The following is a 16,413-nucleotide window of genomic DNA, read 5'->3' on the forward strand; positions in this document are numbered from 1 at the left end:
CATGTTCTGGCTGAAGGATTCCGAAGATTCTTGCGGCATGTCCACTATGAAGGCAGGAGTGCTGGAGAGATGTTGCTGGAATCTGGGCGGCGGTGAATGCTGAGAAGCCATTGTCTGGAGCTGAACAAAGGCCCTCGCGATCGCGGAGAAACCCGACGCGGTAGGCGCGTAAATAACCTTCGGGCAGTAACTCGGATGCATATTACACAAAAACGGGGTCATCAGTGAGGGAATATTGAATAGTTGTAGGTAAACAACTAGAATTCACTCAGATACAGATTTATTCACACTTAGCTTCTACACAGATACAAGTCCAGAGGCTAACTGCCGTTAGCGTCCAACATCCTGCCCAAAGCCCTCTCCTCAAAGATAGCACACTTACGCACAGAACAAATATCGATATTTATGGCGCTCAATGCCACACTATGTTTAGGAATTGTATCAATTTAGGATCTACTTTGTATATTTCCAATATTTGTAGTAACCATGAGTGTGGCACACTATCAAAAGATTTTTGGTACTCAATGTATGCGTAGTGTAGTGACCTTTGTTTAGTTTTAGCTTGATATGTCACCTCTGCATCTATTATCAGTTGCTCTTTACATCCTCATGCTTCTTTGCAACAGCCTTTTTGTTCTTCATTTATAATTTTGTTCTGTGTTGTATGTGTCATTAATTTCTGTGTAATGGCTGAAGTTAATATTTTGTATATTGTTGGTAGGCATGTTATGGGGCAATATTTAGCTGGGTTTTCTGTGTCTGCTTGATCTTTAGGTTTCAGATAAGTTATTCCATGTGTAAGTGTATCACGGAATGTGTATGGGTCTGCAATGTAGCTGTTAAATAATTTAGTTAGATGTGAATGTGTTGAGGTGAACTTCTTTAGACAGAAATTTGCTATTTTATCTTTTCCAGGGGCTTTCCAATTGTGAGTAGAATTAATTGCTTGGGTGACTTCATGTTGCAAAATTATCACTTCAGGCATTTGTGGTATCATCTTGTATGTGTCTGTTTCTGCTTGTATCCACCGTGCATGCCTGTTATGCTGTACCGGGTTTGACCATATGTTGCTCCAGAAGTGTTTCATGTCTGTTATGTTTGGTGGATTGTCTATTTTAATGTGTGTGTTATCTATTGTCTGGTAAAATTTCTTTTGGTTTGTGTTGAATGTTTGGTTTTGTTTCCTTCTATTTTCACTTTTTTTGTATCTTCTAAATCGTTTGGCCAATGCTTGTAATTTCTGCTTCTTTTCATCTAATTGTTCTATCGTTTCTTGTTGTGAGATTTTACCTAACGTTTTTTGTCTGACATTTCAATTCTTATAAATTGTGTTAGCTGTCCGATGTCTTTTCTCAGTTTTTCTATTCTGATCTGTAGCCTGTGTTGCAATGCTGGTTTTGTGGGTTTCTTCTGTGTGTTGGTTGGTTCCGATCTCTGCCTAGTGTGTACATTTAGTGTAGTGAGTGCTCCTATATAAACCAGTAGTTGTAACTCTTCCATAGTTGTATTTTCATTTATTTTGTTGCGTATGATTGTGTTGATAGTTGTTATTGTTGTTTCGACTTGTGGGTTATTTGGTGGTCTATGCAAGAATGGTCTAATGTCTGTATTTGTGTCTTTGTACTCTATATATGTCAGCTGATATTTTTCTTCTATATCTAAAATGTGTGTCACTTCGTGTTCTATTTGTGCTTGTTCTGGTGGCTGTCTTAAGATTCCGTTTTCCTTTGATTGTGTAATTGATGCGTGTTGTTCTTTGTTTGTTTGCTCTGGGATGTTTGAGTCCATTACTGTATTTTCTTCTTCTTCTGATTGCACATTATTTTGTTCCAGTATTTGTTGTACTTGTTGTTTGAAGTTTTCTAATTCTGACTGGGGTATCCTGTTATTATTTATTATTACACGGATCTGATCAGCTAGTCGTTGTTCTGTTAAAAATTTTAATTCTGGGTATCTGGTAATAAATGTTGTGTATACTTGTGATCTATATCCAGTTGTGTTCGTTCCTAAGTTTGTTGCTTGGTAATAACAGAACATGAGGTGTCGGTTAACTTCATCTGACCATCTCATCCTCTGTCTTTATTATTATTATTATTATTATTATTATTATTCTTTCAAACAGTTCACTATCAATTCTTCTTCACCAGCAGACATGAATGATTCAATGTTACCACTGCTCTTACTGTCTCTTGAAGTGATTCCTTCACCACATGTACTGAGAATATGGTGTTTTAATGATTCCTTCACCACATGTACTGAGAATATGGTGTTTTAATGTAGGCCTAGAAATTTTCTAGAATGTAGCTGCTCTCCTATTTCCACTCCTAACATCTCCAATGGCTATTCCTAAATCCTGTTTATGATAGCTCAACAGCTCACTTCTACGTTTGTCCAATGTTTGTTCTCACCATGACCTAGGAAAAAATGATAAACATCTGAAAAAAGTTTAGGTTAGATTAAATTAAGGTTATATTATAAATTAGCAGTTCCAATTCAGATATCAGATACCAGGTAAAATTAATTTAACATAGTAATTCACAAGAAAAAATAAACAAAATAGCTTCCAAAACGAATTAAAGAATACTGATAACAATAATTAATGCACCTGGAGTAAACAGGTTCGAGGAGGGGCCGGATACCTCAAGAACCTTGTCCATTTACCCCAATTTTGAAAGATTTTGGAGGTAACTGGGCCATCCCCTCAAGCTTGTAACCTAAAAGAGAACACAGGCTCCAAGTAACATTTCAAATCTCTGTAATGCTTATACTTTATGCTAAGTTACTTGTAAGAGTGATAATACTTACAGCGAACATGTAGATATTTCATGAATTCGAGATGATACCACACTACAATGGAAATCTAAATTGAAAAAAAGTCACATAAAACCATAACACTTTGAAAGATGAGACTTAGTGTTGAAGGGAGATACCATTGTCCTTCAGTGCTGCCAACTGCTTGAAGTAAAATTCTGTGGAAAAAAGCCCATGGCCTAGTTATCTCCTGTACTCAGGTACCTCAACTGACATTACTCACCTGTTGTGCACATAGCATTGGTTCAGAGGTTCCTACTAGAACTGAATGACGATAAGATTTGGTTTCCTGTTTCCTAAAAATCGCAGCCTGCCATTAAATTATAAGGAAATATAATATATCTTTCTTTTTTCCATTATGCTCTTTCAGTGTACATTGATGCTGATGTCATTTCTCAAGCACACAAAACCACGTACATTGAATGAACAACTCATATCAGTTATTAACTTGGGTCTGTTGTTTGGCTGTATGTCAACAAATTTGATTAGGCTTGTGGCGCCGATGAGTTTGACACCAGCATTGATATACATTTGTCTCTGGACTCTGAGCATCGTCTTTGGATGCTGAGCATAGTCTTTGGGCAGTTCCACCATGTCAGTTCTTTGTAAGCCTTTGATGTGTTTAGGTGAATAAATGAACTACTGTTAAATGGGTGTTGTTTGGTGTAACTAACCCGAACTTCTCCCTCACTGGTGACCCCGACGCTCATGAATGCCGCTTATGACACCAGAAATGTGTACTGGAACATTGCCATGGACAAACAATGCAGCAACCCTTTGTCGGATTTCTACGTCCATCCACTTCACATCGCGCTGCATCTGGATGCAGTGTACAAGAAGTGTAATTAGTGTGTAAATTCCTGACTCTTGTGTGAGTCATGCTTTTTGGTAACTTTCATCACCTTCTCACACATCAACAATGCGACCGAGGCGCACACGTCATCCGTTTGTAATTTCACTTCTGGACAGTGCAGTGCTCCTTCGCCAATTAATTTGGACAATTTTGACTTGCTTTTGTGTAATGAATTAACTTTGTGCAGTGCTTCGACATTGGACAATCATGCCAAATGATGGGCTGCAACAAATGGGGACTATGTTGCAAATCCCAGTTCACACGAACTCCGAACTATGGCTAAATCGCATGCCTGGTCGAATTCAGAAGAACAATTTCATCAAGGACAACCTACCAATCAACAACAATGCACCAATTACACCGACGACAATGCCGGCTGTTTCTCAGTGCAACACTGGACGTACCATGCCTCCCTCTACACAGCACCCGAGCCGCACCAACTCTGCTCGACCGCTACCGACAGACAGCGACGTCACAGCCACCGCCTGCTGGCTCACTGACCTCGACCCAGTCAAAACAAACAGCAGTGAGACATACAATCCCACCATGGCTACCGCACCCGCATCTTGTCAACAACTCGCCGACACTATGCACGCTTACCGCCCGGCCATTCACTACTCGATCGTGCCTGCAGCTTGTTCACCCACCCCAGAAGATGATTTTAACCATATCAATGCTTCATACAGCAGTGAACGTGTTCTCACTCCGCCGCCGCCGAGTACTGAGTTTCACAGGAACATTAATCCAGTGGCGGAAATATTCCGCGTTTGACAGGGAGTCGCTCGCGGCCTACAAAGCGATCGAGCATTTTAAGACTGACGTTGAAGTACACCTTTTCTATGTTTTAACGGACCACAAACCCCTGGCTGTGGCCATTACAAACCCGCCAGCTGACCCACCTCCTCGCCGCTTCAGATACATGGACTTCATATCTCAGTTCACCACAGATGTCAGACACATAAGGAGTGCTGACAATATAGTTGCTGATTTCCTTTCATGAGTCAATGCCATTCATTCACTGTTAGACCTCTCTGAACTGCCTAACCTCCAACCTGCCGATGAGGAAACATAAAACCTGATTTCAGACTCTACTTCTTCACTACACTTCGTCCGCACCACCTTCCCTGGCATTTCTGGTGAGATCTGGTGCGATGACAGTACGGGCACGTTACGCCCCCTCATCCCAACCATGCTCCTTCGAGCTGTCTTCAACGAATTGCAACTTTTCGATCCCTCCTGGGCGTTTCTAGCATATTCATATTGACATTGTCGGCCCTCTCCTCCCCTCTAACAGCTTTCATTATGTTCTCTCGTCTATCAAACGAACAACTCGCTGGGTCAAGGCTGTCCCCCTCCCAAATATTACGGCAGAAACTGTTGCTTGAGCTTTCGTCGAGTCGTGGGAATCGCATTTCGGATGTCCAGCTATCATCACGACTGATGAGGACAGACAATTTGAGTCATCCCTGTTCAATGAGATTTGTAAAATTTGCGAAAGTAACGGACTAGTCGAGCACTGGCACTACACTTTCAAGGCAGCTCTTCAATGCCACGACTCTCTATGGATGGAGGCCCTTCCCCTTGTGCTACCTGGCATTCGTGCAATCTATAAGGAAGACCTCAAAGGCACAATAGCCAAGTTCATATACGGCCAGAACATTGTTCTCCCTGGGGAATTTGTGAGCCCTTCCGTTTCTCTCCCTCAGTCTGACTTACCTTCCTTCGTGGACCACGTCAGATGTCACTTCATCAACCTCCATATCACTCCGCCCGCCAGCCATTCCCACCCTAAGGTTCACGTCCCAAAATCTCTGGACAATTGCGAGTATGTCATGCTCCGATATGACACTGTCCGTGCTCCCCTCCAACCTCGATATACCGGCCCGTACCGAGTTCTCTGACGCTCAGCCAACACCTATGACATCCAGATGAAAGATTCAGCTGTTACAGTCTCTCTCAACAGACTTAAGCCTGCTCATGCAAGCCTTCTTCTACCCCCCACTTCACTCACTGTCTTGGCTCGACGCTCCGACCACTCCCTCCACGTCAGACTTACACATTCAATCGAGTGTCTTCCAGCTCCAATCGTCAAGCTCTCCTCTGACGTCCCCCTCTACTCCGGTCTCACGTACTCCATCAAGTGACCACATACTCCCAACATCGAGCTTTCCTACGATCACACCCTTGTCACCGGGCCCTTCGCCGGTCCCTTTGACCTCTCCACCATCGCCTGCCTTGCCCTGTCGAGGTTTCTCACGCCCCCCCATCTTGAACGTGCCCTTGCTCGAGGTGTTTGTGCCTTTCCCCCCAGACATCATCCACAAAATCTCAATAATACTGCGTTATTATACACTGTTCGTCGTGTGTTTCCCTTCATCCAGTGCTACCTGTTGCCGCATGACCAGCACACCCAGTACGATGCCTGGTGCTCTTCAACAACTTCCAGGTTAGGTGGGCGAACCTTCCTTCACAACATCTACCCACGCAGCTCCCCAACAACGCTGCTGTCGAGCTGACCGTGGTCAGGCTCCCGCGGACCACCCCTGCTGACGAATTAAGTCAACCCCCAGCCTCTCAAGAGTACTCCATACTGTGGGGGGGGGGGGGGGGGGGGGGTCTATGTGGTGCTGATGAGGTCGACACCAGCATCGATATACATTTGTCTCTGGACTCGGAGCATCATCTTTGGATGCTGAGCATAATCTTTTTGCGGTTCCACCATGTCAGTTCTTTGTAAGCCTTTGATGTGTTTAGGTGAATAAATGAACTACTGTTAAATGGGTGTTGTTTGGTGTAACTAACCTGAACTTCTCCCTCAGGCTCAATCAAGCAAGGCTGGGCTTTAACCTATGAATCCATGTTCTACATCACGGTAGCCCAGAACCAGGTTGGATATTTCATCAGACTTGTGAATTTTCAGTGCATGCTTAAATCTTTGGGCATCTTACTCAATTTGATGTTCTAATTCTTGCACAAAAAGACACAGTCTTTCCAAACTACATAATCATTTCAGGCAGATCATACTGAGGAAACAAAGGAATTAATGCATCCCCTATGGTAGAAGTGACTGTAGAATGTGACATTTTGATTGCTTCTGGCCACTTACTGTAGGTATCCATTACAACCAGATACATTCTCTTGGGAAACTTCACAAAATCAGTATGAAGACTCTCCCAAAGTTCTCTAGGCCATTGTCATGGGTGGAAAGGGTTCTTAGTTAGAGCACAATTGACTCTAGAGTATCTTTGTCTATTTCTTTTTCTTTCTCTATTTCTTTATTTATTAGGCCACCATATAAAACTTTGAGTTACAGACTCCATTTTAGTGGTTTCCAAATGACCTGGGCTTACTTTTTTAAGACGAGGTCTTAGACTACTGGAGATTGTAACATTCTCTCCCTACACAATAAAGTTATGATCAGTAGAGTATGGTTCTCATTACAATGACCTTAAGAACATATTGCACTTTATTTGGTAATTTGTTATTATTGACACTGCTCAATACAACAGACACTATTTTATCTTTGTCAGTCTCTTTGGAAATTTGTTTAGCTGTGATATGGGCACTATTGGGCATGAGTGAACACAGATGTACAGTATTCTCATTAGGTTCAATTTATCAAGGTAATAGTAACCTTGATAAACAGTTAGCATGATGAATTTCATTAGTTTTACAATGCTCAATATAATAATCAAATGGAGATAAAAATTCAGCATGCCGTAATCATTCCCCATTCACAAAATGAAAGCAGTGAAGCTTTGATTTGCAAATTATAAAATAAGGGGCCATATGCTAAAGATGTGTGTTTGTGGTGCTTCTTTAAATTATATGTTAGCCTTAAAGTTCTTAGCACAGCCTAATGTTAGTACAAAGGACTGTGGATAATTTGAATATAAAGTTTTTATATCACTAAAAGGAATGGAAGTTGAAATAAGACATGTTCACCCAGAGAGTGAATGCTTCCATGCTGAAAAATATTAGTTGCTACCATTGAACTGAGAACAGGAGAACTTAGTTGGTGACCTATTCTCTTGTTCTTAACTTGCAATGTGACCTAAACTGCAGTTGAAAATCATCTTCTACCTATGGGATACTACCCACCACTGAAGTGGAGCAAAGCCAAGCTGCTTGTTGGTGTCCATCTTAGTTAGAAATGGTGGCTCCTGTGCCTACTTGTAGTCCACCGCACCAGTTATAGCTCTGAGGGCAAGAATCAGCTTACTGGACATTCCATTAACTGCTGCAGGAACCCTTGTGATGGCAAGGAGCAAATGAATATGGACAACAGTTAAATGTGTCTTGCTGTAAGCAGAACAAGTGATATCAGGGTGAGGACAGTAACGACACTCATGTTTACTGCCACAGTCTGAACATGACATTTGCAGTACATTATTGTGGGAATTTGCAGATAATTATGTGTCATAATTGATTTATTTATTTATTTATTTATTTATTTTTCATGTTCCATAGACCCAATTTCAAGTGAATCAAAAGATATGAAATGTGTAAAATTGTAGAGAGTGGATTTTATGAGCTGACAGTCTTGTTGAAAAAATCCAATAAAGTGTTGCACATTCTTTGTGTGATATGTCTCCTGACATTGTTGTGGGTATGTCACTAGCTACTGCATAACAACCCTGCAACAAGTTACCAGAAAACTACACAACTCTGAGCCAGATAGTGATAAAGATCATAACAGCTAAGCCCCAATCACATGATATTTGACTATGACTTATTTTTCATTATCTTTGGACATTTCATAAGCATAGAAGCCTATGGTGTTCTGAATACTGGAATGATTGGTAAGACTGTTTCCCAGAATTTTCAAATGATGTGATGTCTTTTAGTAGTAATATACATTTTGCTGATCCCACACTCTTGGTTTTATTGAAATTCAAAAGCACTTTTAGTTCAGTTCACTATGTCAAAGCTAGACAATATCACTGTTGCCTAGAAATTTATCTCATATGTCCATTAGCTTCATAGCTTATGCAACATTTATACCCTGGCTACCTGTGAATTCTTCATTACTGTTCAAATAAGCATCTCCTGAGTGCAAATTACTTACTTTTGGTTGTCACTGAAGTGTGGTAGCTTGTTGTAGCAAGCCATTCTGCTGGCAGTTGTGATGGATCAAAAGATTTGGTAGTATTTGGTATCACAATAACTCTATCATCTTAAATTGTTGCCTCAGCACGTGGATGTATATTGTCATGGGAGGGGTGTTAATCATGTTTAATTATAAATGTCTGCTTGTGTGTCATTGTTAAAATGTATGTTGTAGAGTGTCACTGCAAAACTGATCAATTGCCTAGAACACAACAGCATCTTAAGTGGCAAAGATGTTACGGTACATGGCAACTGGTCATTAAAAGAAGAACTGACAACCATCCTTAATAATATAGTAATTTACCTGGTTCCAAAATTTTGTTGGGGAAGGACTAGCAACACAGATTTGATAATTCTTTATTTAAATTTCTGTCACTGTTTAAAACATAGCTGGTCATTTTCAAACCAGTCCTGCACTAAAAGTGCTTATTAGAGCAAAATTCCACTGACTTACTTGGGTTATGTCCACACAACATAAAGTCATACAAAAGATATAGAAAATCTTATTTCATACGTTCAGCAGATGAAACTGCATTCAGTGTTATGTGGATGTTACCCAAGTGTGTTGGCGGAATTTTGCTGTGGTAAGCACTTTTAACCTAAATCTGACTTCAAAGGCTGCATTCAAAAAAAGTCAACTGTATAAATTATATGCAATTGTGACAGAAATGTAAATAAAGAATATAGCAGTTGTTACAAGTGTTGGTAGTGCTGCACATTTGTTTGCTTTAACATTTCAAAAAGGTTTAAAATGGGTCTTGAGGGCAGCTGTAGTTGAGCTTTGGGTACTCACAGGGTCAGAGTTGGTTGGTTGGTGATATGGTGAAGAGGCCAAATAGAGAGGTCACTGGTCCCATCGGATCGGGGGAGGTTGGGAAAGAAAGTCAGCCATACCCTTTCAAAGAAACCATGGTGGAATTTGCCTGAAGCGATTTAGGGAAATCACAGAAAACCTAAATCAGGACTGCCGGACACGGATTTGAACCGTCGTCTTCCCGAATGCAAGTCCAGTGTCCTAACCTCACTCAGTAGTGGCTCAGAGTAGGTACTGACTGTATACATATGGGAGTCCATACATAGGGTTGAGTTTTCAGGTGTAGTAAGTCAATTCTAGAGAAAGTTATTACCAGGAAGCTTTGTAGTTCCTCAAGGTTTCTACCAATAAAATATGATAGAGCGGGTTCTGATTATCATTGTCAGAACTAGTTTTAAATTCATGATAGCACTGTTGAGATAATGGTATTTGTGCTGAGGATTGAGTGAGGTACTGAGTCAATTGCAAGATTTTTTGTTCAACAGGTAGTAGATGTCTTAAAACGTAACTTTGCTCTGGTCGTACAGCATGTGTTGCACTTAAATTTGTAAATATATTTCCCTCAATTATTAAGTAACTGTACTCTAAAGGAACCATTACTGTGAGCTTGCGCAGAATTATCATTACATGCAGAATTATTGTGGTGGGTGACCATTACGTAAGGAAAAGTTAGTGGGATGCATTGGACAGCACCTAAAGACATGGAACTGTAATTAAATTGTTCAACTTCAGGGTCTGAGGTGGTGGCTGCACTGAGGAGTCTTTTGTTTGCATTTGTTTTTTTTTTTATTATTTATTTATTGCTGTTTTGGGGAACTAGCTTTTCTGGCACTCATCCACGGCTGAAAATAACTTGCTGTTTGAAAATATAAATTAAATAAAACTTTGATTAGTCAAAAAATTAAAACTAAGCTCCTGATTTTCATGAAGCAAGTAGAATTTACCCTGAATTAATCTTGAGTCCTGGAGAATGAAAGAATTAAAGAAAAGAAATTTTTAAAATATATAAAAAAGAGACAGCAAAGTTAGTAGTAATTTTCTGTTAGCCATATTAGAGAGCACATTCCAGAGATACAATTTACATGTATTATGTCTATGTAGATGGTATAACCTATCAAACACTGTTTTGTGGACAAGAATAAAAGTGGAAAATATTTTTTTTAATTAGTACAGGTGAGAGAGACATAAAAATATTTGATGGTAATTTTCATAATGGGAAAAGAAATAAAGAAAAATGTCTGTTTGAAACTGATCAGTAATAAAGAAGGGACTAAAATTATACCTCTGACTTGGTGGTTAATTTGATCTTTGCTTAAAAGTAGCAAAATTTAGGTTACTAAAGAAGGAAGGTTTACAGTTAGTAGACATATTTTGATTAAGTCATTATCACTAGGTTTGTCCAATTATTTAACATTTTCACTATAGAGAGGTTGAGAGACAGAATCTTTTGCAAGTGTCAACAAAAGTTAATTATAATATTCACGTAAGTCAGACTAGAGCTCCAGCGCCTCTCCTGCAAAATCTTCCACTGAAGTTTATCTATCATCTCCGTAACGCTTTCGCTATTACTAAATTATCCTGTAACGAAGCGCACTGCTCTCCGTTGGATCTTCTCTATCTCTTCTATCAACCCTATCTGGTATGGATCCCACACTGGTGAGCAATATTCAAGCAGTGGGTGAACAAGTGTACTGTAATGTACTTCCTTTGATTTCGGATTGCATTTCCTTAGGGTTCTTCCAATGAATCTCAGTCTGGTATCTGCTTTACCGACGATCAACTTTATATGATCATTCCATTTTAAATCACTCCTAATGCCTACTCCCAGATAATTCATGGAATTAACTGCTTCCAGTTGCTGACCTGCTATATTGTAGCTAAATGATAAAGGATCTTTCTTTTTATGTATCTGCAGCACATTACACTTGTCTACATTGAGATTCAATTGCCATTCCCTGCACCATGCATCAATTCGTTGCAGATCCTCCTGCATTTCAGTACAATTTTCCATTGTTACAACCTATCGATGTACCACAGCATCATCCGCAAAAAGCCTCAGTGAACTTCCGATGTTATCCACAAGGTCATTTAAGTATATTGTGAATAGCAACGGTCCTATGACACTCTTCTGCGGCACACCTGAATGGAAGACTTCTCTCCACTGAGAATGACATGCTGCGTTCTGTTATCTAGGAACTCTTCAATCCAATCACACAATTGGTCTGATAGACAATATGCTCTTACTTTGTTCATTAAATGACTGTGGGGAACTGTATCGAACGCCTTGCGGAAATCAAGAAACATGGCATCTACCTGGGAACCCATGTCTATGGCCCTCTGAGTCTCGTGGACGAATACTGCGATCTGGGTTTCACAAGATCGTCTTTTACAAAACCCATGCTGGTTCCTACAGAGTAGATTTCTAGTCTCCAGAAAAGTCATTATACTTGAACATAATACATGTTCCAAAATTCTACAACTGATCGAAGTTAGAGATATAGGTCTATAGTTCTGCACATCTGTTTGACGTCCCTTCTTGAAAATGGGGATGACCTGTGCCCTTTTCCAATCCTTTGGAACGCTATGCTCTTCTAGAGACCTACGGTACACCGCTGCAAGAAGGGGAGCAAGTTCCTTCATGTACTCTGTATAAAATCGAACTGGTATCCCATCAGGTCCAGCCGCCTTTCCTCTTTTGAGCAATTTTTATTGTTTCTCTATCCCTCTGTCGTCTATTTCGATATCTACCATTTTGTCATCTGTACAACAATCTAGAGAAGGAACTACAGTGCAGTCTTCCTCTGTGAAACAGCTTTCGAAAAAGACATTTAGTATTTCAGCTTTTAGGCTATCATCCTCAGTCTCAGTACTGTTTTGGTCACAGAGTGTCTGGACATTTTGTTTTGAACCACTTACTGCTTTAACATATGACCAAAATTTCTTAGGATTTTCTGCCAAGTCAGTACATAGAACTTTACTTTCGAATTCATTGAACACCTCTCGCATAGCCCTCCTCACACTACATTTCGCTTTGCGTAATTTTTGTTTGTCTGCAAGGCTTTGGCTATGTTTATGTTTGCTGTGAAGTTCCCCTTGCTTCCGCAACAGTTTTCTAGCTCGGTTGATGTACCACGGTGGCTCTCTTCCATCTCTTAGGATCTTGCTTGGCACACACTCATCTAATGTGTATTGTATGATGGTTTTGAACTTTATCCACTGATCCTCAACACTATCTGTACTTGAGACAAAACTTTCGTGTTGAGCCGTCAAGTACTCTGAAATATGCTTTTTGTCACTTTTCCTAAACAGAAAAATCTTCCTACCTTTTTTAACATTTCTGTTTATAGATGAAATCATCGATGCAGTAACCGCTTTATGATCGCTGATTCCCTGTTCTGCGTTAACTGTTTCAAATAGTTCGGGTCTGTTTGTCACCAGAAGGTCTAATATGTTATCGCCACGAGTCAGTTCTCTTTTTAACTGCTCAAGGCAGTTTTCAGATAATGCACTTTAAAAAATTTCGCTGGATTCTTTGTCCCTGCCACCAATTATAAACGTTTGAGTCTCCCAGTCTATATCCGGCAAATTAAAATCTCCACCCAGAACTATAACATGGTCGGGAAATCTACTCAAAATATTTTCCAAATTTTCCTTCAGGTGCTCTGCCACAACAGCTGCTGAGCCAGGGGGCCTATAGAGACATCCAATTACCATGTTTGAGCCTACTTTAACCATGACCTTCACCCAAATTATTTCACATTTCGGATCTCCGTCAGTTTCCTTCGATACTATTGTACTTTTATCACTATAAACACGCCTCCCCTTTCACTGTCCAGCCTGTCTCTGCGGTATACATTCCAAACTGAGTTTAGAATTTCATTACTGTTTACATCTGGTTTCAGCCAACTTTCTGTCCCTAGTACGAGGTGGGCATTGTGATCGTTTATTAATGAGAGCAGTTCTGGGACCTTTCTATAGACACTCCTGCAGTTTACTATTAGCACATTAATATTGTTATTCCCTGTTGTGGTTTGCCTACTACTACCTTGTCGCATCTCAGGAGGCGTCTTGTCGGACCTAGGGAGGGAATTCTCTAACCTAAAAACCCACATGTGCACTCGACACGTATCCTGCTACCCTTGTAGCCATTCCCTGCGTGTAGTGCACACCTGACCTATTCAGGGGGACCCTACGTTTCTCCACCTGATTGCGGAGGTCGAGAAATTTGCACCCCAGATCTCCGCAGAATCGTCTGCGCCTATGGTTTAAGCCTTCCACTCGGCTCCAAACCAGAGGACCGCGATCGGTTCTGGGAACAATACTACAATTAGTTAGCTCAGATTCCACCCCACGAGCGAGGCTTTCCGCCTTCACCATTTCCGCCAACCGCCTGTAGGAGCTGAGGATGACCTCTGAACCTAGACGGCATGAGTCACTGGTGCCGACATGAGCAACAATTTGCAGTCGGGTGCACCCAGTGCTCTCTATTCCCACTGGCAGGGCCTCCTCCACACCTCGAATGCGACCCCCCAGCAAGCAGACAGAGTGACCTTTCCGCTATCTTCCTAAGGGGCTCCATCACCCGCCTAACGTTGGAGCTCCCAATCACTAATAAACCCCTCCCCCCATGTGCCTGCTTGGACCTTGCTGAAGGAGCGGCCACATGTCCACTCACAGGCAGAGCGGGCGATGCCACACGGCCAGCCTCCACATTGACCCTCCGCCTCGTGTGCTGCAAACGCAGCTGAACTCGCCACTCCCCTTGGGGAGAGGGTGGCCCAACTGTGCTCGGTACCCGCAAAGATGTCTCAACAGCAGGGACTGTGGGCGAAGCATGTAACACCTGGGGTGTACTATGCGATGCACCAGACTCCCCACTGCTGCTACACTCCGGGGCAGCAGCCTGAAGATGGCTGACCGTGGCCATCAGCAAGTTCAGCTGTTCGCGAACAGTGGCCAGCTCCTCCTGCGTCCGTACACAGCAATCACACATCCTATCCATCCTAAAAAATCAATTTACTGTAGAGAGTTAATCAACTTTTAACTAGACTGCTAATTCACTAAAGGCGGCTGATAGCTGACTAAACTGTGGTTACTAGACACTTCTTGTTGAAAACAATGAAAATAAGCACTACCTGTCTCTGGACTGTATTCAAAACAAGCACTAGCACTACTGGCACTACAGCTGACTAAAGGGAATCTCTCTGTATTCAAAACAAACACGAAATCTGTGGAACACTATTACTAGTACTCGAAAATTAAAGCTTCCTAAAAGTAAAAACACATGGAAGAAGAAGTGACACGTAAGAAAAATACAGTTAATACTTAAATTAACGTAGCTCGCTGCACAGTAGATGTGAAGCAGACGACAGTTACGACGGTTAAAAACTAAACTGTAAAGAACCACATATCGATGACAATGTGGTATTTCACATGTTAACATTGAATTGTTCATTGTATTGTGAGAGTGACTGGAAAATTAGAATTTCTAATTATTTTTAATTTTCATTCCAATGCAAAAGAATTGTGTCTCTCTGTAAGTTTCCAGATAGGTTTGGGCTTGTGTGACACCGGATGTCACTGGATATCACCTCCTACCCACGTTCAGTCCACATGAAAAGGTCTCTCATGGTGAGTATTGCTGATGTAGTGCTTTACTTAAGTGTCACTGACTAGTCCACATTTGCAAGGTGCCCTCCAGCAGCCGACCAGAGGGGTCTGAATGGTCACAGCAGGATGCAGGGTGGACTAGCAACAATGCACCATCATCACCAAGATGCTCTCTTGTTAGACAGCTCTCTACCCAACCACACATAACATCCTGCTTCTACAGGTCTACATCTACATCCCAAAAGTAAGGTCTCCTATTTTTTTGTAAGTACGTAGACCTGTTTATTTCTACAATGGTTTACATCAGTTTACAGCTTGAAGATTTAGCTATTTTTTGACTTAATCACCACTTCTGTTGATACATTTTTGTAAACGCTGTGGCAGTTTTTGTATGCCCATGTCATACCAGCTTGCCGCCATGCTGTTTAGAAAGATATGAACCTCTTCTTTCACCTCGTCATCAGAGCTGAATCGCTGGGATCACAATTAATGCAGACAGGTACTGTGAGACTCTGAAAAAACTCAAACGGGCAATTCAGAACTGGAGAAGAGGAATGATGAGCAACGGTGTACACATTCTTCGTGACAACACTCGCCCACACATTGATCAGCAAACCGTTGCTCTCCTGCAACAGTTTCTGTGGAACATAATCACCCACTCACCCTAATCCTGACTTGGTGCCCAGTGACTATCACCTGTTCCCTAGGTTAAAAGAACATTTGGCCGGAAAGCGATTCAGCTCCAATGATGAGGTGAAAGAAGAGGTTCATAACTTTCTGAACAGCATGGCGGCAAGCTGGTATGACATGGGCATACAAAAACTTCCACAGCATCTACAAAAATGCATCGACAGAAACGGTGATTATGTCGAAAGATAGCTAAATGTTCAAGCTGTAAACTGATGTAAACCATTGTAGAAATAAACAGGTCTACGCACTAAAAAAAAAAATAATAAAATAGGAGCCCTTACTTTTGGGATTACCCTTGTACTTCATACTCTGCAAGCCACCTAATGGTGTGTGGTGGAAGGTACTTTCAGTTCCACCATCTGATTCCTCCAACACTGTTCCACTCGTGAATAGTGCATGGGAAGAACGACTGTCTGTAAGCCTTTGTATTGGCTCTAATTTCTCAAATTTTCTCCTTGTGATCAGTATTCAAGATGAATGTAGGGGAAGTAATATGTTCTCCAACTCCTCCTGAAAAGTGCTGTCC

The 16,413-nt window shown here is 41.3% G+C and overlaps 1 long non-coding RNA gene across 1 annotated transcript in view; it reads right to left on the reverse strand.

The window, feature by feature from the left end:
• Window positions 1-1,982: 1,982 nt before the first annotated feature.
• LOC126458653 (uncharacterized) overlaps window positions 1,983-16,413 on the reverse strand; it is a 57,892-nt gene continuing 43,461 nt past the window's right edge. The window contains exons 3-4 of the long non-coding RNA XR_007585672.1: window positions 2,606-2,714; window positions 1,983-2,414 (exon numbers count right to left, since the gene is read on the reverse strand). This is a non-coding gene — a long non-coding RNA (uncharacterized LOC126458653). The remainder of the gene's footprint in view (window positions 2,415-2,605; window positions 2,715-16,413) is intronic.

Source organism: Schistocerca serialis, chromosome 1, assembly GCF_023864345.2.
Source record: "Schistocerca serialis cubense isolate TAMUIC-IGC-003099 chromosome 1, iqSchSeri2.2, whole genome shotgun sequence".
In the NCBI taxonomy this organism is placed as follows: Eukaryota; Metazoa; Arthropoda; class Insecta; order Orthoptera; family Acrididae; genus Schistocerca; species Schistocerca serialis.